At 31.9% G+C, this 23297-nt stretch overlaps 2 protein-coding genes across 5 annotated transcripts in view; one reads left to right on the top strand and one right to left on the bottom strand.

Moving 5' to 3' along the window:
* LOC113521184 (prolactin-releasing peptide receptor-like) overlaps positions 1–23297 on the bottom strand; it is a 187270-nt gene that overhangs the window by 68738 nt on the left and 95235 nt on the right. For 3 of the 4 annotated variants that reach the window (XM_052894113.1, XM_052894112.1, XM_026906640.3), the window contains exon 1: positions 419–687. The exons of the other annotated variant lie outside the window; for it this stretch is intronic. The gene's annotated coding sequence lies outside the window, so the exon portion shown is untranslated. Of the gene's footprint in view, positions 1–418; positions 688–23297 lie in introns of those variants that run through there. 4 annotated transcript variants of the gene reach the window in all.
* The window catches only part of LOC113521215 (prolactin-releasing peptide receptor-like), a 133363-nt gene continuing 118137 nt past the window's right edge, over positions 8072–23297 (top strand). The window contains exon 1 of the mRNA XM_052894111.1: positions 8072–8307. The gene's annotated coding sequence lies outside the window, so the exon portion shown is untranslated. The remainder of the gene's footprint in view (positions 8308–23297) is intronic.

Below are 23297 nucleotides of genomic sequence, written 5' to 3'. Positions count from 1 at the left end.
TAATTAAAAATATATAACTAATATAAGAATATATTAAAGAAAACTATATATACTCCCAACTGTAACTGCAAATTATTATAATTGCAAATTATTATTGCAAATTATTGTATATTAGTGCTATAGAGAAATTATAAATACGTATAAAATCCAATAAAAAATCTACTTAATGCTGACGATAAAATAAATATAAAATATTTGGCATTTTATTATTCGGTATGTTAAGGTTTGTTTGAATCTTATGCTATTTTGATAACTTTAAAATAGTTTAGTAAAATAATTATAAACTTTACTATAATATTTCTATGCCCACAGATAAAAACACATTTTACTTAAAAGAATAACACATTACCTATTCTAAATCTGTGACTTAGTACAATAAAATAAATATTTTATATTTTATTAAAAAGAGTCCACTTACCAAAAAGATTTGACTCGATTAAAATAATCCACGAAACTTTTCAGCCAGTTATAAATATTTAAAAAAAGAGTTCCCACACAAATAAAAAGTTTTCACGCTAATTTAAAATCGAAATTAATTAATTATGATTATAAATGAAGAAGAGCACGTTCGTAATTTGAAATATTAAAACTTTTTCTCGCGCAGTCGTGTTTACGCGCGTATTTATCGTACAGCTGGGCGGGTTCGTGTACACGCACCAATGTTCAGAATCAGACTGACTTTTCTCTAAGTCCAGTATGCTATAGGTTTAGTAAAATAATATCATATAATGACACTCGCATCATTTTACCTTACAAAAGATGGATATTTTTATGATACTTTTCGCTTCGTACGTAATAATGGTATTCTAAATGTCAAACTCAATATATTGTTAACGGGTCTTGGTTCAAATGTCACGTAATGTAATATATACATGACATTGGTGTAACTGTAAAGCAAAATATATATATATTTAAAAAGGTTTGCGACGTGTATTCTAGAAATAGTAGAATTCCTGATAGATTAGTGCTTTCACAAACATGTTGATGAAGTATATAAAAAAAAAAAAAAAAAACTATCAAACTATTTGCAATTTTATTAAAATTTATAATAAAATTCCAAATACGTGGAAAATGTATAATATAAAAATATTCAAAAGAAAGTTTTATGAATTGTTAAGCTAAGAAGATGTTTATAAAGATTTCCTAAAATAGTAACTGACTGCAGAATACATGTAACTTTTCCATTTTGTGCGCGTTAATATAAAAGTAAACTATATGATAATGTAGTTTACGTTATGGTTATTATGCAGCCCAAAAAACGTTTTTAAGAAATTTATATAATCATTTGATTAATTATTTTGCACCATAAAGTAGCTGGTTCCTTTATGTTATCTATTCATATCGATATTTTGGACAAAGGCGTATAATTAATAGTTGTATGATACTATGAATGTTCATTTATTAAATTTGATTAATACTTCTATTTGGCTGCGTAGATTTATCCAATATCGTTAATATAAATTTAGTGATGAGTATATTATTAAACTCAATTCAGCTGCATTCATTGCAAGATTTTTTATATGCAAAATAAAAGAAAAAAAAATGGGTTGAAACATCAACAAAATGATCACTTATAGATATAAAAGATATAAAAGAACCATAATACTGTCGATGAATAATTATATCAATAAAATAATATATATATATATATATATATATATATATATATATATATATATATATATATATATATATATATATATAGAACATTGTCGAAGTATTTTATAATATGTAAAATAATTATATCAATATAAATATATATATATAAATATATATATATATATATATATATATATATATATATATATATATATAGAACATTGTCCTTTTTGAAGTAGTTTAAAGAGATGTGAAATATGTACAAAGTATCAAACAAAGCGCCAGATTACTTATAATATGAAGATAAAACTAGATATAGTAATCCTTTGGAAATCTAAAGAACTGGGTCAGTAAATGATCTCATTGTGATGACTTCACAAGTGTCTATGTACCACATCGCAACTTACCAATTTTGATATAATGTAATAATAATGTCACACAAACAAACAAACTTTCGTCCTCGAGCTATTATTATTTCTGTATTAATCCATTAACCAGGCAACGAATATCTAGGGTACTACCTCTAAATTGGTCCGACTAAGAATTGAAGCCGGGGTCTTGTTTACGTAAAGCAAGGTACCCATTACTATGTCACATTGATAATCATTTACAGGATTTATTTTTAAATCGTAAAAAGGTTTTTACAATGTTAGCAGCATATATGCAATGTTGCCAGTATTGTAAGTTCTCAGATGCTACGTCGACCACCTACGATCAGGCGGGCCATATGCTTGTATGTTGTTCTGATGAATTAAAAAAAAAACAATAAATTGATATGGATATTCAATTATCAGATAGTAAGATACATTTATTAGTCGATTTGATAGAAATTTTACTTTTTTGATATAGAGGATTAAAATAAAAACAGAAGTCTGAGAACTAAAGGTCTCCATTCTGATTACTTTAATACATATAAATATAAAACGGTTTCGAAGAAAGTTGTGTTCTTTCTTAAGCATAATAATATATAATTAAAATAATGTAATAAAAATGCAAAATGTCTAATTTTCCATCTTGAGAAAATAACTGCTAATAATAAATATTTATATATCAGCAAAATTTTTAAACTAGTTAAAAAATTACCAACTTCAAAAATAGAGTAGGTTTTATCAGAATAAAGTGAGTTAATCGTGATAATTGATCGAGATTTTACTAGTATGGAGTTCTTTAAAAGATCCATTAAGATTTCTTTTGTCGTATGATCCTAGGATAGTAAAGGCCACTCCTTCTTCTCCCGTAAGTGTCTTAAGAACCTACTAAAAGAACTTAATGGTCTAACTTATGGAATGAGTAACAGCGTCCTTCTTAAAATGTCACCAAGGCTTAACTGCTGTAGCCAATTTGCCTGACCAGCGTGGCACTACGGGCAAAATTCCCACAATAGAGGGAGGCCTATGTTTACAAATGGATAATTAAGTGCTGATATGGTATGGTATGGTAAGGTTTCTTTAGGGTTAGCAACGTGCACGTGATACCCCAAGAATTACAGATTTTTAGAATAGAAGAAGAATAGAAACATTTATTGCCAGTAAACTTACAATATAAAATATAAATAACATATACAAAAAGTGTCCCACACCCGGCAAAAGGAACCGGCTCAGCGGATGCTGTGAGTGTCCCAGCGCAATGTGAACAGCTGCACAGCGCTGGTTTTCAGCCAGTCCCTCTCTTAACAAAACAACCAAAGTGCAGGGTACCACTGTACATTACTTTTTACAAGAATTATATTATAAATTTTACATGAATTACAGATGTCCTAAAGTACAGTGACTGTTTTCCACTAGACGGACTATATATTTGTTTGATACCTCCGTAATGTAGAGGTTTTTTTTATATTTGCACTGTTCTTACAGTGCAGTCATATGAACCTGTGTTAATTAAATATTAATATTTTAAAAGTCTCTCAGCTAATGTTAGTATAATAATAATCTTTTAAATTAACTTTTCAAATAAAATTAATTTTAACTACCGTGGACGAACCTATGACGACAGTTTATTCGGCGTAAAATATTTTCTAATTAAGTTGAGAATATGTAATTTTAATTTCAATCAAATATTCTCTGTGTCATAATTAATGTGTTTCAAAGAAATATCTGAACATAGTAGTATTGTCTTATTCCCCTTTATTACTTTATATTTTTAATAAATAAATAAAATAAAAAAATAAATTTATATATAACTAAATGAATAACATTAAATTCAAATTCTTTACATATTTTTTTGTCAAAGACATCGTTTTATAATATGCCTAGTGCCTTCATTATTAATAGCAGTTATTTGATTTTAAGAATTCCTATTTATTATTCTTAGATTTTTTGATATATTTTCAGTTCTTGATAGAGCACCTTTATTAGAGCCGCATATTAAAGAGCTTAACTTTTTTTTAAATTGACACTCGTTTCGGTTAGTATATGAAATTATATTAAATTTGTGAATGTTTTTTCTGTGTGATCTTATATTATTTTTTAATAGAAACTATTATTTTTATATTATATTATCAATACGTTGAGAAATAAACATTTATTTATACTACAAGACTTTAATTTGGTGTATAAAAGTAAAGCGTCAACCAACAATTATCTGACTGTTCTTTTAGGGATGTTTTTGACATTCGACGCTACATCCAGATATGTCTGAATTATAATTAAAAAAAAAAACATATGTTTGTACTTTTTATCAATTTAGTATATTATAGTTTCATATAATTAATTATGCTATTATAATAAAATATTATTTGTCCATTTTTGAGTACAAAATTATCTTCGCACGAAAATCATCAATCATTTAAGATCAAATATGTCTTTACACTCGTAAATATGTAATATACAAACAAACGTTAAAACAAAACCTAATTTATGTTATAAATTAGGAAGAATTTTCAAAATTTTACTAAACACAAACATATCTCGGTCAATAACCGGTTTTATTAGTAATACGGTGTTTTGATTTTTTCGCAATCACCTTTTTTCCGTGATCGTGTATTGGATGTATAAGTCATTGTTCCATTTCGATACGGCAATAAATAGTCACCTCGCCGGCCAATATCGAAGTGCCGATTGAAATTCATGAGAAGAAAGAAAGAAATGAAATAAGGCAGACAAAAACTTGGCAGAGGCATGCTGTTCATTATCTTTGAAGGTAAAATAGAAATATAATTCAAGCAGTGCTATTTTTTCTAAAGCAGTTGCAAAATTAAAAGCTGCGAGATTTTTGCCTCATGCACGTTTTTAAATTAATAAAAATTGTGTTATCTTTTAAAAAAGGAATTGGTTTTTAGTTTACCTGTTTTTGAAGACAAGTTGTTTATAAAATACAAACTTTTGCCCGCGACTTTGTCCGCGTGACCGGTATATATTCACTAACAGGGATAAAAAGTAGTTTATAACCTTTTCCATCGCATTTACTACTATATTTTTTTACTATATTTATTTATTTTTTATAAGGGGATATTTATTTTTTACAAGTTGACTTGTTAGACGTCATTCTGTTGAAAGCTATTGGACTGTGAGAGTCAGTCAAAACTGATTATATGGGAAAAACAAAAACAGGGTTATTACGTTTTTTCCGAGTAATTTTTCACTTCATACGAATTAATTACTAATAAAAAATAAAGTCTGAAATACATTACATACTTTTATTAAAATAAAATGCATTTTGTAAGTAAACGGATTGTGAGAAACGGTAAATTTAGTATGAAACCAAAAGGGTCTCTTATATCAATAAAGCTGACCAAGCACCCTGGACTCTGATACAAAAAAGTTAGCCTTTTTTGTGAATTTCCATTGGTTCCGAATAACTTTGATGGGTATTGTGAAAAAGTGCCCTGTACTGACGCAGCTTTATCTTGTTTAATACTACCTCATTTTTCTGAATTTACATTTTAATGATTTGTCGAACAATGCAGCGTAAGACTTACCTATTTTAATGCATAGTTTACTACAGATAATGTCTTTTTTTATATCACGAAGGTGGTAAATAAGCACATAGTTCGTCTAATAGTAAACGATCGCTGCAGTCTATGAACGCCTGCAACACTAGGGGTAGCATGTGCGCGTTGCTGACTCTGAAGAAATCTTAATACACCCTTTCTGTAGAAACCCATAATGTAGTCTTTAGGAAAAACCTCGATAGGGAGCTCATTCCACAGCCTTCTTTGAAACCGCACAATACGCAAACGTTCAGGTTCTAGCGTTAGATAATGAATTCCATGTCGATGGCGAGTGGTGCGATGATGACATGTGACTGTGGGTGTTAGGAGCATGAGTTATAAATATACGACCTACACATGTCAATGTGTTGGTCGTATATTCATAACAATGTCGTTGCTAAGCATCTTGTTTATGGTATTTTATTCTGTTTAATATACGTATTTAATATTTAATATCGCTTTCTGTTCTCCACTTTAATAGTGGGCATCATTTCGAACAATTCCTCTGAACATAATCCGTTACATTAATAATTATATTTGATGTAAATCTGATTCTATATTCTAAAATTAGTATCATTCATAAACTTATATCTGATATCGCAAATCCTTTTTTTATTAATTTCCTTGCATGTTATATTTTTTTATATAATTTTTTTTCATCATATTTTATATAATGTATATTGGAATTTCATTACCTTATTTAGTATTTTAGTATAATATTGAAAGACTACTTCAGGATGACTCAGCATAAATAAAACACAGCAAATTGCAGAAACTATTGTGTGTGTGTGTGTGATTTAAAATGAAAGTAATTATCGTAATAATAAATAGTTACCTTTATCATTATGATATCAGCCGTTAACTGTCCACTGCTGAACAAAAGCCCACTCTACTGGGGGTTTTTGCCAGTAGTTGCCTCGCTTGGCCTCATTGCTGTTGCCAACCCACTTGGTGTTGTAGCCGTAGTAAGGCTTTGATTATGTTTTAAGAGGGACGCTGCTGCCCATCCCTCGATCAATAAGTTTCCGTAGTCGCCTCTTATGATACCTACGGGAAAGGCAAGAGTGGCCCATTCTATGCCGAGACTACATGGCAATTAATTATCTTAGGGTTATAAAATATTTCTATCTGCTCTCCTTTAATCAAAGGTTGTCTGTAAGAGATTGCCTTAGAGATAAGACCGCCTTTTGTACCTTTATGTGTATATTTCAATCTGTATTTATGTTACTGTATTTCACTGAAATTATTCACTTGTCATTGTAGATTTTTGTTTATGGTGCAATAAAGAGTCAAATTAATAAATAAATAAATATTTCCCTATCAAAGGAAACTTATTATAAAATAAATAAATCAAAATTAAAATTACGTTTGCGACTGTACTGAGAAGTACTTCAGACATTAAGAGATTTATAAGATAAGGGACCCTTTCATTTTTGCAAAGTTGAATTGTAACCTTTAGGTATTTAAGATAAGATTAACAAAGATGAAGAACAGTGGGTGCGAGATCGAAACCGTTAATGGTGATAATTAAGCTATTCTTTGATAAGATTCTTTTTAAGTATTCCGTTTTATTTTATCTACGTGAAAATTACTTTTGACAAAACTAAGAGATACATGGGCGTACCCGTGGAGGGCAGCTGACCTCCATGAGTTAAACAATTGTAGTTGAACAAAAAACACAAAGTGACATTTTAGGAGAAACGCTACTGCCCAATCTCTGGACCATTTAGTTCCTTTAGTCTCCTCTTACGTCATCCACGGAACAGGAAGGACTAGCCGATTCTATGATATGACACAGGGACCACACGGCACATATACATACTGGGCATAATTAAAACATTGACCACCATGTCAGTCACGGATGGCTGACACTGGAATAATCCAATAGGGCTACGCGACGCGTAATTTTTTTTCGTTAGCGCTTTGTCAGTCACATGTGACTGACACATAAAAATCCTCGTAATTTCTCACTAAGTAAATTAAGTTTTTTTTTTTATACAACTTAGAATGGCAAACAAGCTGACGGCCCACCTGATGGAAAGTTGTTACCGTCGCCTATAGACATGAGCAGTACCATGGACATAACAGAGTATACTGTTTCGCCCATGGTACTCCCCATGCGTTGCCATTCCTGAGGACTCAGATGTTATTCCTCTGTACCCAGTAAATTCACGCCATATCCCACCCTTCAAACCGAAACACAGCCATGCAAACACAACTGCTTCACGGTAGAAACACGAATGGGACAGAAGTATTCATGCAATCGACTTTTGTACAAAGTCTCCCTCTGGTAGTAATCATATCTCTACATAATTTATTAAATATAACTTAAAAATAGAGAATTTTTATGAGAAAACTTGTTGGCGGAGAATGTGTTAATAGTTCAACAAAAATAAACGTACACACGTTATAGAAATGTATGTAGGTCTGTTTATTACTCAAATAGGTTAGGTACAGTTCTTCAAAAACAAGTTAATCGTGTCAGATTATGTTGTTAATCACGACAAATTGCTAGATTATCGCGATTTACGGCGCATTTAAAACGTCGTCGCGGCGTTCGTCGCAAATAAAAATCTATAATCCCATGGTAATTTCATGTTTCTGTAGTCAGAAACATGCTATTAATATTGTTATGATATATGATAAAAATAACGTATTTTTACCGGATTGAAAGTCTACAAATAGAAATCAATTTCCTGTTATTGCGTCCCTAGTGTGTCATGAAGCTTTTTTACATGACAATGAAGTATACTATTTGCCAGATGGCGAGCAGTTGTAAGGTATGCGTTGTCTAATAATAAATACCTAATAAATGTTACATAATGTTAATGTGCATAGCGCCATCTACTCTAACTATATATATATATATATATATATATATATATATATATATATATATATATATATATATATATATATATATATATATATATATATATATATATATATAAATTTTAAATACATATTATACACAGCCCAGGATGATGGGGACGAAAGGTTTTTAGTGGCGATTCGGTACAGGAAAATTCAGTTTAGGGCGTCCCCCCATTAGATGGAGTGATGACTTCATTGAGGATTGCAGTGAGTCACTGATTTCAGGTGGCTCAGAATTTTTCCTTATGGCAATCTATGGCGGAGGTCTGTTCAGCAGTGGACAGATAACTGCTGATATGATGGTGATGATCATGATACCTGCATATTACATAAATTTATGTACTATTTCAAATTATCCAAAAACATACAAACACATATACTAATGAATGAAAATGTTTGTTTTGTACGGGGCCCGAACAAACCAATCACATTTCAAATTCCAAGAAAAACATTTCACACAAACATCGTAAAACTATAATCATACTAAATTGCCATAAGTACATTTATTTGTTATCTGTCAAAGGTCAATGCTTTTAAAATTTATACTTTGGAATTGTAAAATGGATGATTGAATTTTAAATATTTAACTACTTTATTATTTTGTGCGATAATAGTCAACAAATATTATTAACTGAAATATCTGTTTTATTCCTGTTTTCTCAAACTACAAAATTGAATGTAGGGTCTCATTAACCTGAAGCATTAAGAGTACACCTCACTACCTCAGCACGTCAGTGATCAATCCCGTTAATGTTGGTACCATTTTCACTTATTCATACACCTACGCGTTTGTAAATCACATTAGGGACTACTAACTACGTAACTTCGACATCGTGGTAGGGTTACCTGATCCGATTTTTTATTTTTATCCGAATTTCAAATATTTTTCTTTAAATAGATTAACGATATTTTACACAATTACAAACTGTGATGGTTTTCACTATATTTTGGTACGTAACTACTACGCGAACGCTGTAAAAAAATCTTTAGTATTGATATATTTTTTTGAATTTATATATTATTATAATAGTTTACAAATACTAAATTTATATAAAATTTATTTTATAAAATTTAAAATTTATATATTTTATAAAATATTTTAAAATATAATATAAAATATATTTTTTTTTAATAAATTTTACATACATAAATATTTTTACCAAAAACTACGAAAAAAGTACACAATCTGGCAACACAGGATCACACACAATCATTCTGAATTCCTTGCGCGTTTATTTAGCGTCAGTTTTACGGCACAAAATGATTGGTGGCGAGTCCACTGCTATTATTCAAAGGCGATAAAATATTTTATAACTTGTGTGTTTTGCGAGATGACTAAGCATTAATATATCTGTAACAGTCCAACCAGGTATGACATTTTGTTTTTAAAGCGGGTATAAATTGTGCTGATAAATAAATAAATAATAAAAAACAGAATATCAAAATTTATATAGAAAAATGTTTGTGATAAGAAAGTAAAAGCGAGGTACTATGACGCAGTTATTAAAATATCAGCTGTGTACATATTGATAGATATGTATGATGTATATGTATGTATCTATATATTGATGTAAACATATTTATAATTTCAATATTAACATTTTATTTTTCTTATTTTTTTTATATGGCAACAATGTGCTGTGTCGCATCTTCTCTATCTTGATAGCGTCATGTATCACTAAGGTACAAGACGTAATCAAAAGAGACTTTCGCCATTTAGACGTGTTAATAAAACTCAAAATCATTTAAAACGAAAGTTTTTATTCTGAAATCATTGTTCTTATCAAAAATCATAGCAAGTAAAATATTCTCTGCTCACAACTTAGGATACGAGTACATATATATTTCTATAACTAATAACGTACTTTTAAAATATTTAAAGTCTAGTATTATCTAATTCCTTAAAAATGTTTACTTCATTTCATATTGTATAATCCTGTTAAAGCAAATGCTGTGAGTACCTTTAAAAGGCATGTGAATTAATATGGTATTGTATTTCATATTTGTTATATATGTTATAATGTAATATGCTGTTGGTGTTCCTATAAATAAATAAATAAAGACATACAGTTTTCTAATCAATCACTATAATACGAACTGTTGAAGAGATTCCAACGAACTCGATCCAAATTAATAGTAGTGTCTCCTTACAAATGGAGATAAACGAGTCAGCCGTGTACTCTTGATAAGAATTACTGAAAGAGTTTCTTAATCAGACCGATTCATTGATAAAGGTAAGGGCATTCAACCAAATCTAGACGGAATTGACATTTGTGGGTATTATCTGACAGTTTTATTATCGAACTAGCTTATACCCGCAATTTCGTACGTTACTTAGGAAGTTGGTTACCAGAGGGCCTACCATGAAACGTATTCCGAAAATTCAAGGACGGACGAAACACAAATTTGATATTAAACCTACATAATATATACTATTTACAAAATATTAAAAATGTTAAAATATCTTTCCTTTAGACTTTTATGGTAGAATTTATGACGAATAAAATGTTAAGCTTCATTTTCTGGGCTGATTTCGATATGAATGAAAACACGAAATTGAGTCCGAAAATTCAGATTTTCATTTTATAGTAGTCTCCCAGTTTTAGACGCCGTATCAAGATAAAACATTCATCAAATTTTAAGTTAGCCCTCGAGGAACACAGCTAAGAAAACGGTATTCAATTTGGTCCATTAAGTTTTTAAATTAACAAATATAGAGACATACAAAGTTTCCAAAAAATATTGTTTTGGCATCTATTAGTTTTATTATCGAGAGTACTGTGATTGATTGCAGCTTGTAACTTTTTATTTTCTTTCTTGTTATCAATACAAAGTTTATGATAGTCATTTTATCCATTCATACTTTTTGTCGTAAACTTAACTTTTATTTGAAAAAATAAAAGCAACAGCTGTGTTTCTTGTCCGTTATTCTCCGTTGAATTTGTATTTCGAACTGGGCGGTAGATTTAAAAAAAAATACTTATTATTAAATTTTCTTGAATAAAAATTATTCCTTATTATTAAGACTACTCATATTATTTTTTTCTGAAATATCTCCCATGTACAGACATCCTCTAGTTATATTTTTTTTATATCAGTAAGATAAGAAGTAAGATATATGTATGTTCAGAGATCAGACAAGATAATTTCGGATTTTTTTGTTCCAATAAACAAACCGATTTATTTTTTCTTTGATTTTGATATTCTTACATCTTGAAACAACTGATACAGGTGTAATATTCGTGGCATAACGAATTGGAATGAACATAAGCATATGCAATTATATGAAAAAATAAGAAAAAAAAATTTTGACAAAACATATTTTTTTAGGTACATATTTATGTTCAATATGATGCCCACGGCCACATTCTACCATCGTACGGCTCGCCATCGACAGGAATATCACTCTCATATCCTACAGCCTAAATGGTCGCGTACAACGCGGTTTCAGAGATGTTTTCTTCCACGAACACTCAGGTTATAGAATGAGCTCCCTGTCGATGTTTTCCCAAGAGATGGCATTGGGTTCTTCAAAAAGGGGGTTAAGAGATTTTTTTAAGGTCGGCAATACTCGCGTAATATCTCTTTGCGCTTACCTTCAGATGGACCGTATGCTTCTTTGCCACCTCAGTGGTATATAATAAAAATATTTAAGATCTTAAAACACAGCTATAACAACACCTATGACAATTGCAGTATTAAATATTTTATCAGCAAATATTTGCAGAGATATCTAGTACAAGTAAAGGATATACTAAAAGAAATAATACTATTGAAAATTACTGCAAACATACTAAATTCAGAAAAATCAAGTTATAATAAAATAAGATAGGTAATGTTATCGTATTATTGTAAAGTAAATTTTGTTGTTTATTTATCATCTCTTGGGCTTACATTTGCCCACAATATTTGTAATTGCCATATTGTGTTTATTATTTACAAATTATTTATAAGTAGAACTGTTATAAATAACGTGAAAGTGAACTTGTTAGTTACCACCAGAGGGAGACTTTGTACAAAAGTCGATTGCTTGGGTACCTCTGTCCCATTCGTGTTTCAACCGTGAAGCAGTTATGTTTGCATGGCTGTGTTTCGGTTTGAAGGGTGGGATATGGCGTGAATTTACAGGGTACAGAGGAATAACACCTGAGTCCTCAGGAATGGCAACGCATGGGGGGTATCATGGGCGAAACAGTATACTCTGTTATGTCCATGGTACTGCTCATGTCTATAGGCGACGGTTCCACTTTCCATCAGATGGGCCGTCAGCTTGTTTGCCATTTTAAGTTGTATAAAAAAAAAAACCTAATAGTGCTTTACCAGCTGAACCAATAACAATGAAATTTGGTATATACGTATTATATACATGGAGATGGATATATGTAGATTATTTTGGTCCGGTCAGTAAATATATCCAGATCACGCGGTTGAAGTCACGGGTAAAAGCTAGTAAGAATATATCTAAATGACATAGAACAAATTCCATAGGTCCATTTCTCCGTCTGTTTCTTTTAAACTACGTAAAGGATTTTAATGCGGTTTTGATTACATGATATTTTTCATTTTTGTATATGATTTTTGTATACGTAGAACGTACAAAGCCGACGCAAGTTGTTAGTGCTATAAATAGCATTATATTACTGATGACTATAAAATTAGATGCATAAAAACATCATCTCACTAATGCTCTTAATTAATCAGAAATAAATATTTACATTTTATAACCTCGCCCGAACCATATTCATAAACAAAATAAATATAAAACAAACAAATCATTACCCAATCAATATTACATATAAAAATATAAAAAAAATATGTATTTTTTTTTATATTTCACCCATTAAGGGTGAAAATGGAATGGTAACCCCGCCTGCGCTAACGGTATACACCGGCGGGGCACCAGTGAAGGATGATAAGTGAGGATGAAGCAGGTCAGTGACGTGACTATCGTGACGAATTCAACAAGAATTGTTCACGACGGTTTCCAGGGGGAACCACGTGGAGGTCGACCTTATAGGGCATATTGCTAGCAATGAGGCTGTTAAACTCCATTGTTAACAATCTCTTTCCCCCTAAAACATATGTATTTTATTAAACTATGTGTTATTTTGCCAGTAGTTACCACACCTAGTAAAATTCCTCTTATGGGGAGGCCTATGTCCAGCAGTGGACAGTTAGTGGCTGATATAATAATGTGTTTGTTTGAGTTATCGTAGTACTGTCACCAGTCTGTCACAAAAATTGTTTTAAATTGTAACCTATGTAGCTGTAAGTTTTATTATGTTAGTATTTTGTGAGAGAAATAAATATATTTTTTTATGCAACTTAGAATGACATACAAGCTGACGGCCCACCTGATGGAAAGTGGTAACCGTCGCTTATAGATATGAGCCGTACCATGGACATAACAGAGTATATAGTATACTCTGTTATTCGCCCATGATACCCCTCATGCGTTGCCCATCCTGAGGACTTAGGTGTTATTCGTCTGTGGGGTACAGAATAAAGGTGTAATGTACAGGTAAATTCACATATGTAAAATATATATTAACTTTACTAATTATTTTATTGAATTCCGCTACTATTAATGTGTGATTGCTAACATTCAAGATTGACTATTATCATTATTTATTTATTTATCTTTCTGCTCACAACAATATACATGCTTTAGTTTTAATAAAATATTACAAATAAAAAAATTTGGGCTGCAAATTCAAATTAGTAGAAAGTATAATGAGACATAAGTATTAATATTATATTGCTTATAAAGTATTATTATCTACTAGAGTGTACACCCTAAATTGAGTAATTAAATATTTAACAGAAGAAATAAATGTTCTTATATAGAATTACAATAAAGTAAAGAGATTAGTAATTTTTTTTAATAGCAGAGACAGTATATTTCATGCTTGCAACACATTACAAGAAAGTAAAAGAGATCGTGGCACAGTGCTGCCACACATAGGAGAAAAACATAAAAATATTGTTTTTAATAAAATGTTGGAGTAGCCAACAGTGTGTTTATTTTGTGAGACAGATGAAAATAACGATTGAGATATATTGAGCGCAAATGAGTGAAGTTGATGGCAGGGCTGCCCGATGGACGTATATCGACCAAATAGGTGACGTGCTGAAAAGGGGCCAAGATAAAAATACTCGTAACCAACGAGCGTGTATGAATAGATTGATGAATGTGGAGGAAGCGAAAGAGGTCTGTTGAATCGGAGCATTTAGCGCTTCATTGTTCCTGCCTTCTCCAATAGAGAGAATCTATATGTACGTATTTTTATATATTTGTTACTTACGTAATATATCTATCAAATGTAGTTCGGTTTTACCACAGAAAATAAATTATTTCTTTAAATTACCAACCAGAGGGAGACTTTGCACGAAAGTCGTTTGCTTGGGTACCTCTGTCCCATTCGTGTTTCTACCGTGAAGCAATTATGTTTGTACGGCTGTGTTTCAGTTTGGAGGGTGGGATATGACAGTGAATTTACAGGGTACAGAGGAATACCACCTGAGTTCTCAGGAATGGCAACGCATGGGGGGTATCATGGGCGAAACTGTATACTCTGTTAAGTCCATGGTACTGCTCATGTCTATAGGTAACGGTTACCACTTTCCATCAGATGGGCCGTTACTTTGTTTGCCATTCTAAGTTGCATAAAAAAAATCGTACCTAATAAATTATTGTTTAGAAGTATTTTTTAGATAAATAACTCTACGTTATAAATTGAAATATTTTTAATTTAATAATGTATATAAAATACCTCGTCGGTTAATTAGGTAGGCTATTGTTTACCATTTCAAGTTATGCAGAAAAAAATAGTACTAGTACTTATTTGATTTTTTTTGTACTCAACGAATTTCTTGCAGAAATCCAAAGCGACTACAAAAATCGTCCCGAAAACAGATTTCCAAATGTGAAAAAAGTGGTTTTGATATGAATCGTCTTTTCAATATCGTGAGAGTACTTACGAGTACGTCGTGGAGTAAGAATTTATGGTCTCTTTATTGACAGTTCAGAATTAATAGCAGATTAAAACTTTTCTGCCAGTCTTGCATAGAACCTTTACACAATGGTTTCAAATACAAAATAGTTTGATACTTCTACATCTTAACAATAACCCCATTAAAGTCCCACTGCTGGGAATTAGTGTGTTGTTGTTGTGTCTATTTGTAAGATCTTATGAATGGAAAGACAATAGTGTTTTTTTTTCATTTATTTATTACTATCAAACGTATTTTTTACCAAACGAAGACTACAAAAGTAGTCTGCTTGGGTATTTTTGTACCATTCGTGTTTCTGTTGTAAAACAATTTTATTTGTCTATATTTCGGTTCGTGGGTTATGAAATATCTCAGAAATGAAATTACAGGGTGCAACACCTTAGTTCTCAGGAATGGCAACGCATGGAAGGTATCATGGGCGACATACTATACCTACTCTGTTTTACCTACGTTTATGATACTATTCATGTTTATAGGCAACGGTTACCTGCTTTCTATTAGGTAGACCGACAGTTTATTTGCCATCTACTTTGCATAAAATAAAAGCACATTACCACTACATAAAGTTCAGATCAAAATATAAACATAAAGGTACAAAAGGCGGTCTTATCGCTGGAGCAATCTTTTACAGACAACCATTGGTTTTTTTTTGAAGGGTGAAAATTGGTATGGTAGCCCCGCCTGCACTAATGGGATATGCTGGCGGAGGCACCAATGAAGGGTGATTGATGAGAATGAAAACAGGCCAGTTTAACCCATCATGATGAATTCGTTAGGAATTAACCATGATAGTTTCCAGGGGGAACCGCGAGGAGGTCGACCTAGTTGGGTATATTGCTAGCAATGGGATTCTCGGTCTTCATTACTAACAATCCCTTTCCCCCCATTAGACAACCATTGGTTAAAGAAGAACAGATGGAAATGTATTTATTTATTTAGGCATATCATCAATACGAGTACATATATTAATAAGATACATTAAAAAACAATATCTAATAAAGATGCACGACATTTAAATAATATATGGTCCCAAATATTAGATTTATAAATATAAAAAAAATCTGGTTATTGTACATTACGTAAGATGTTAATACTAAATTTGCATGTCTTTAGATAAGGCGAAATGTGTAGATCTATATTTAAAACCATTATTATTACCACATTTGGAGCAAATAAATAAATTATTATTAATTATTATTATAGAATGTTGTTAAAATAGTACTAAACGAAATATAATTGAAATAAGTGCATGAATATTTAAGACATTTAATTTTACATTAGTAATGATATTAATAATGAAGTACCGCGTTCGTGTTTCACTATTCATCCCAAAGGTTGACTGGTAGAGAATGATACTAGTATTAAGTTCGCCTTTTGTATCTTATTTTATTATAGCCAATAAAGTTATTTAAATAAATAAATATTTTCGAATTGAAAATTCCCAGTACCACCAGATTTTAATAGATACTTCATATTATCTAAAAACTAATAATACAAAGGTAAAAGGGCTGAAATTTTAAATATTTCTTTGTCAGTATAGATTATGGTTAAATTAAAAAATTAATTACTTTAAAATTCTTTGATCTATCTATTTACATTTATTATTACAACGTTAGCGAGCAACATGGGTTATATATTATTAAAAAAGAAAAAAAAAAATAGATATTCTACGAAAAATACAATAAGATTTGATTATATGAAAGTGTTAAAAGCAAGAAAAATGTCGGGGTGTAAGCGAACAGCCCTACGCTTGGTGTTGTTGTTATCTTCAATTCGTCCAAATAAAAAAATAATTTCACACGTTGACTACCACGGAAATTTACTACTGAATACTGAATACGGAATACTGGTCTAAAATGACAATTTGATTTAATCACATTCATCATCATCATATCGACCTTTAACTGTCCACTACTGAACATAGGCCTCCCCCTTGGGGGGTTTTGCTAGTATTCGCCATGCTTGGCAGGCGTATTGGTAAATGCAGTTAGGCTTTGTAAATGCTTTAAGAGGGACATTGCTGCCTATCCCTCGTCCTCCTTTAGTTGCCTCTTACGACACCCATGTGAAAGGAAGGGGTGGCCTATTCTATGCCGAGACCACACGGCAATTCTAATGCATAGTCATCATCAAAAAGCATAATCGTCAAAACAAACAAACATTTATTTATTTTTTATAAATTATATTTTTGGTTTGTTTTTTTAATAAATTTTCTGTCCATGCAAACTAGCATGGATTTTTTGTTCTTTTCCCAGAGGACATCTATTTTTTTTTTAATGGGTGAAAATGGATTGGTAACCCCGCCCACGCTATTGGTATACATCGACGAGGCACCAGTGGAAGATGATAGGCGAGAATGAATGCAGGTTAGTTGGCCCACCATGATGAATTCGACATAAATTAAACATGATGGTTTCCAGGGGGAACCGCGTGGAGGTCAACCTGAGAGGGTATATTGCCAGTAATGGGGCTATTAGACCCCATTACTAACAATCCCTTTCCCCCCAGAGGACATCTATTGAAGCACTGATATATTCCAACTTTAAACGTAGCTGCACAAAAATGGCAAGTAAACAGGATGAGATAACTCGTAGTTGGCGTCCTAGAAAAGAACGCAATCTACGAGTTATCTCGTAGTTGGCAGTCAACGTGTTCAAATGCTAATTTATTTTTCAATCTACTCGTATGACGCTGGGTTGGCTCGTCAGTTATCATGTAGTATATGGGATCGATTCCGAGGCGCAATTCTTTACCACTTAAATTTAAACTTCAATGAGCCAAATTTTTATATATATAAATCAGAAATATTATAAATATGGTTCTAGAGATAAATTTAGAGAATGGTTTCTTAGGATTGAACCCAGTATTGTTATTACTATAATCCATGTGACAGTTTATGAAGGAGACCTATGTTCAGCAGCGGATTATGAATAATTTAAGATTTTGTTCCATAGAACAAAAAGAACTTCCATTGTGGTAAAACCAGTTATTTTGTTTGCAAAACTAAACTACTGAATTGATTTTGATAAATAATATAAATATATCTTTTCAGATAAAATCTTTTTTCAATTCTTTGTAACCCTCAATCTCCGCAGTGAAGAAAGATTAATTATTTAGCGTAATGGTTGACTGGTAGAGAATGTCATCAGGCATTAGGTTCGCCTTGTATACATATTTTAATGTGTATACAAGTAGGGAGACTTTGTATAAAAGTCGATTGCTTGGATACCTCTGTCCCATTCGTGTTTCAACCGTGAAGCAGTTGTGTTTGCATGGCTGTGTTTTGGTTTGAAGGGTGGGATATGGCGTGAATTTACTGGGTACAGAAGAATAACACCTGAGTCCTCAGGAATGGCAACGCATGGAGGTAACATGGGCGAACCAGTATACTCTGTTATGTCCATGGTACTGCTCATGTCTATAGGCGACGGTTACCACTTTCCATCAGGTAGGCCGTCAGCTTGTTTGCCATTCTAAGTTGTATAAAAAAAAAAGAAATAATTTAACGAATTGGTTAGTAATTAATGGAGATATGAGACGACATATATAAAAAATACGACTGAATTAAGAACCTCCTTATTTTTAAAGTCGGTTGATGACTAAAATGATAATGAATATTTTAGTCTAAATACACCTTTAGAGGTATCAGCATCATGTTTTCACGACCAAGCAATTTTATTGTGTGATACTTAAATGAGACTACATATTTTATTATTACCTTTAAAGATCTTTTATAACCATATTCATCATAAACTAGACAAGTATCGTCTGTAAACGTTATTGAGAAAAGTTCTTACTTAGAGGGCAAAGCTGTAGCAATATGAAAATTTTAATATTTGAAACTCATAACATCTTTTCAGTATATTCCTATTTATTTCATTTTTCAATCGACTTAAAAAAGTAGGTTTTCAATTCGTTTGTATTTTATTTTTATGTTTTTTTATCTCATAACTCCGTCAATGGAAAATCGAGTTTAGAATATTTTTTTTTTTATCTGAAAGGAATTAGAAATTGAATTGAAAGTGCATTATTAAATTGAGGAAATATAAAGCAATACCTCATCATCACATCGGCCTTTAAGTATCCACTGCTGAACATAAGTCTCTCCCTTGGGTGGTTTTGCCACTTGCCATGGTAGACAGGTGGATTGGCAACCGCAGTTAGGCTTTAGAGATCTTTTAAGAGGGACGCTGCCGCCCATTCCTCGCTCTCCGTTTATGTAGTGTTGTTTATAAGGTTTTCTCATTTTATATAAAAAAAATTGATGGTAAATAAGTATTTGTTCTAATACAACAAAACGAAAATCTTTATAAGATTAAATGCGCTAATTTCGGAAAATACCAGGCGAATTTAAAATTTCCTTTTGGCACTTGATAGATCTTTTCTTTAAGAAAGTTATAGGTTATTAAACATAACAATACAACAATGGACAAAGCTAGTGATTTAACAATTTATAATGTATTTCAATGACCAAAGGTTTGAGACGTCAAGCCAGCCTGTAAGAAATCACTGTCAGATTCATTTTAATCTACCAGTTTATCTTTATTATAAATACTTTATGGGTAGGTAGGAAAAATACAATCTTTAATAACATGGGCGTAAAATAATAAAGAGTTCGCTTCAAAATTCATATGGCGATATCCTGACATCTACGTAATAATTTCCTTCCTGAATTAACCACTTGTTGAGCACAACCACTGAGGGTTTATATTTGTGAACGTTGACTGAAGACGTGTTACTGTAACGATTTGATAGATGGCGCTATTTCTTATTTACAGAATTTCGTGTGTGTGACATAAATTTTATAGTTGAATATATAATTTTAATTTCAAAATGTAACCTTTCGGTTTTAAAAACGGGGTATTAAGGTTTCTTCTGGATCAGCACACGCTGTGCCAGTCACTGCAGCCTATAGACGCCTGCAACATTAGGAATGTTATCATCCCTCTCTACAATAATCGTTCCGCATCAGACGGGCTGTATGCTTGTTTACTACATTTGTAGTATAAAAATAGACAAGAACTTAATAGAAAATAACTTGTTATTTTAAATATGTAGCAGTATGTCGATTTTCTTGTCTATTTTAATTAACGACTGAACTATCCCATTAGTGTTTCTACCGCGAAGCAGTTGTTTGTTGCATGGCTGTGTTTCGGTTTGAAGGGTGGGATATGGAAGTGAATTTATAGGGTACAGAGGAATAACACTAGTGGGGAATGGCAACGCATGGGGGGTATCATGGGCGAAACAGTATGTTCTTTTATGTCCATGGTATTGCTCATGTCTGTAGGTGACGGTTACCACTTTCCAACACGTGGGTCGTCAGCTAGTTTGCCATTCAAAGTTGCATTAAAAAAAACTATTATAGTTCAGTCGTTAATGATTGGCTGTGAATTATAATTTCATCATCATGTCTTATACTGAACATGGGGGGAAAGGGATTGTTAGTAATAGAGACTGAGGATCCCATTGCTAGCAATATACCCAACCAGGTCGATCTCCTTGTGGTTCCCCCTGGAAACTATCATGATTAATTCCAGATGAATTCATCTGGGCTACCTGGCCCGTTTTCATTCTCATCGATCACCTTTTACTGGTGCCCCGGCAGCGTATCCCGTTAGCGCAGGCGGGGTTACCATTCCATTTTCATTCAATAAAAAAATACTGAACATAGGTCTCCCCAATAGACTGCCATAAGAAACGATCCCGAGTCACTTGCATCCACTGACTCCCTACAATGTAATCGAACACGTATTTAGCAATATATAAGTGCTTAATATCTTGGATTCTATCAAATTAATTTTCATTAATCAGCCTAATCTGATGAAACATCGTTTGCTCAGCTGGAATTTTCATAAGTATATAATTGTAACGTAATATAAATGTAGGCGTACTGCCTACAAATTCGCTAATAAACTCGACTTGTATTACTCGTATTTTCACCGTATACTCGATTCCATTTGCGTAATTAAATGGATATTCCGCAGAGGATGACGAGTATTTTTAATTACCTTTCATTTTATTTTATTTCATAATATGATTATAATTTTATTGATTTCACGAAAGCGACTGCAGAGGCCTGAGGGAATAAGCTGGGCATTTATTTAGTACGGCAAAAATAAGGAGCGGTGAAATTAAGAAGAGGCTGACCGCAGCCAATCCTTTTTTTATGCGACTTAGAATAGGAAATAAGTTGACGGCCCAACTAAAGAAAACGTCGCCTATAGACACGAACAGTATCATGGACATTACAGAACTGTTTCGCCCATGATAACCCCCCATACGTTGCCATCCCTGAGGACTAAGGTGTTAATAAGGTCGTCGTGTGTGCCCCGGCATAGAATGGGGCATCGCTTTCTTTCCTTTGGGCAAAACCCCCCAAAGGAAGGCTTATGTTCAGCAGTGGACCGTTAAAGGCTGATATGATGATGATGATGATTATAATGATAATAACTTGTCCTGTTAACACAGTCAAAACTATTACATCTATAAATTTAATATTTTGCGTAGGCGTTTCATATAGACGACTATATTAAGTTGCCTTATTCGCCTGTTCCTAATAGTCGAGGGAAGGCTAGCAGCGTCCCTTTCAAAACATTACTAAACTTAGCAGGCGAGTTAGCAACTGCAGTTAGGCAGTTGCTAACCCACCTGCTAAGTGTAGCAACTACTGGCATAACATTTCAATAGGAAACCTATGTTCAGCAGTGGACAATTAACGGCTGATATGATGATGATGATAAAGTTCCATAATAAAAAAATGCTTGACGGCAAAAACACGAGTGCAATAGTATGACCTACTTTAATGCAGGTACCTTTAGTTTAAAGTATCCCTCTGGCTATAAGTGAGGTAAACAACAATTTACGTTGACAAATTTAATGATGGCCGCTTATACAGACTGTTTGTTTGGGCACGAGGGCTTTGTGATGTTAATACAATATTTGTCTTAATTAACTTTAGGGGACTCTTCTGTGATTGTAAATTTTCCCACTGTACACCTTGATTTGTCATTCTTTTTGTACAAATTGGAATGGTAAACAAGCTTCACGAGTTACTGAAAGTGGTAAGTAGTAGATATATACAGAATCAAGGAATGCGGCATGCATGGCTCCCCTAACGCGTTGTCATTCTTGAATATTATTATCATTGTCTGTTCTTATTTCCTATTCCAATAATGAAATACTGCTTTCGTGGTTTACTGTTCATCCAAAAGGTTGACTTATAGAAAATGCTACTAGCATTAAGTTCAGTACAAAAGGTACCATATTTTCATTTAGATAATAAAATAATTTAAATAAATTAATAAATATGAAGTAATATTATGTCTCCGTACCTTGTAATTTTATTGCTATTCAATTTTTTTCAGTGCAAAATTAGTTACTCTTTGACGAGCGAAGGTATTTATGTAGACGTCTTTTATATTATTTCTATCTATTAGAACTAAAGATGAAAGATATGTATAATATTAATTTTATTGCAATTTGGATATTGAGGACCAAAAAATATATAAAGTAAGTTGTTAGATTTTGTTAATTGATTGATTGAGAATTTTATCTATGTATTATATATATATATATATATATATATATATATATATATACATATACAAGATTGACAGATTGAAAAGAGCAGATTCATTCTCTGTGTGATGACGGATGGCGGAAAGTGACTTTGTCTTATACTATGTACAAATATAATTATACATATATTTTCTCTGAATTAATATTCACAACAAAATATTTCAAACTCTGTTTCTCTTTTTCCCTACTGGGCAATTTGCTCAAACCACATTGCCTTTAAAGATTCTATCTTCTTTCATGACTTGCATATTTATTTAACGCTATTTGCGTGCCAACCAATGATTGATATAAAAATTCCGTA

Source organism: Galleria mellonella, unplaced genomic scaffold, assembly GCF_026898425.1.
Source record: "Galleria mellonella isolate WM207_F2 unplaced genomic scaffold, CSIRO_AGI_GalMel_v1 utg19, whole genome shotgun sequence".
Classification (NCBI taxonomy): Eukaryota; Metazoa; Arthropoda; class Insecta; order Lepidoptera; family Pyralidae; genus Galleria; species Galleria mellonella.
Note: the sequence above shows the minus strand (reverse complement) of the source record. Positions and strands in the feature narration are given on the sequence as shown.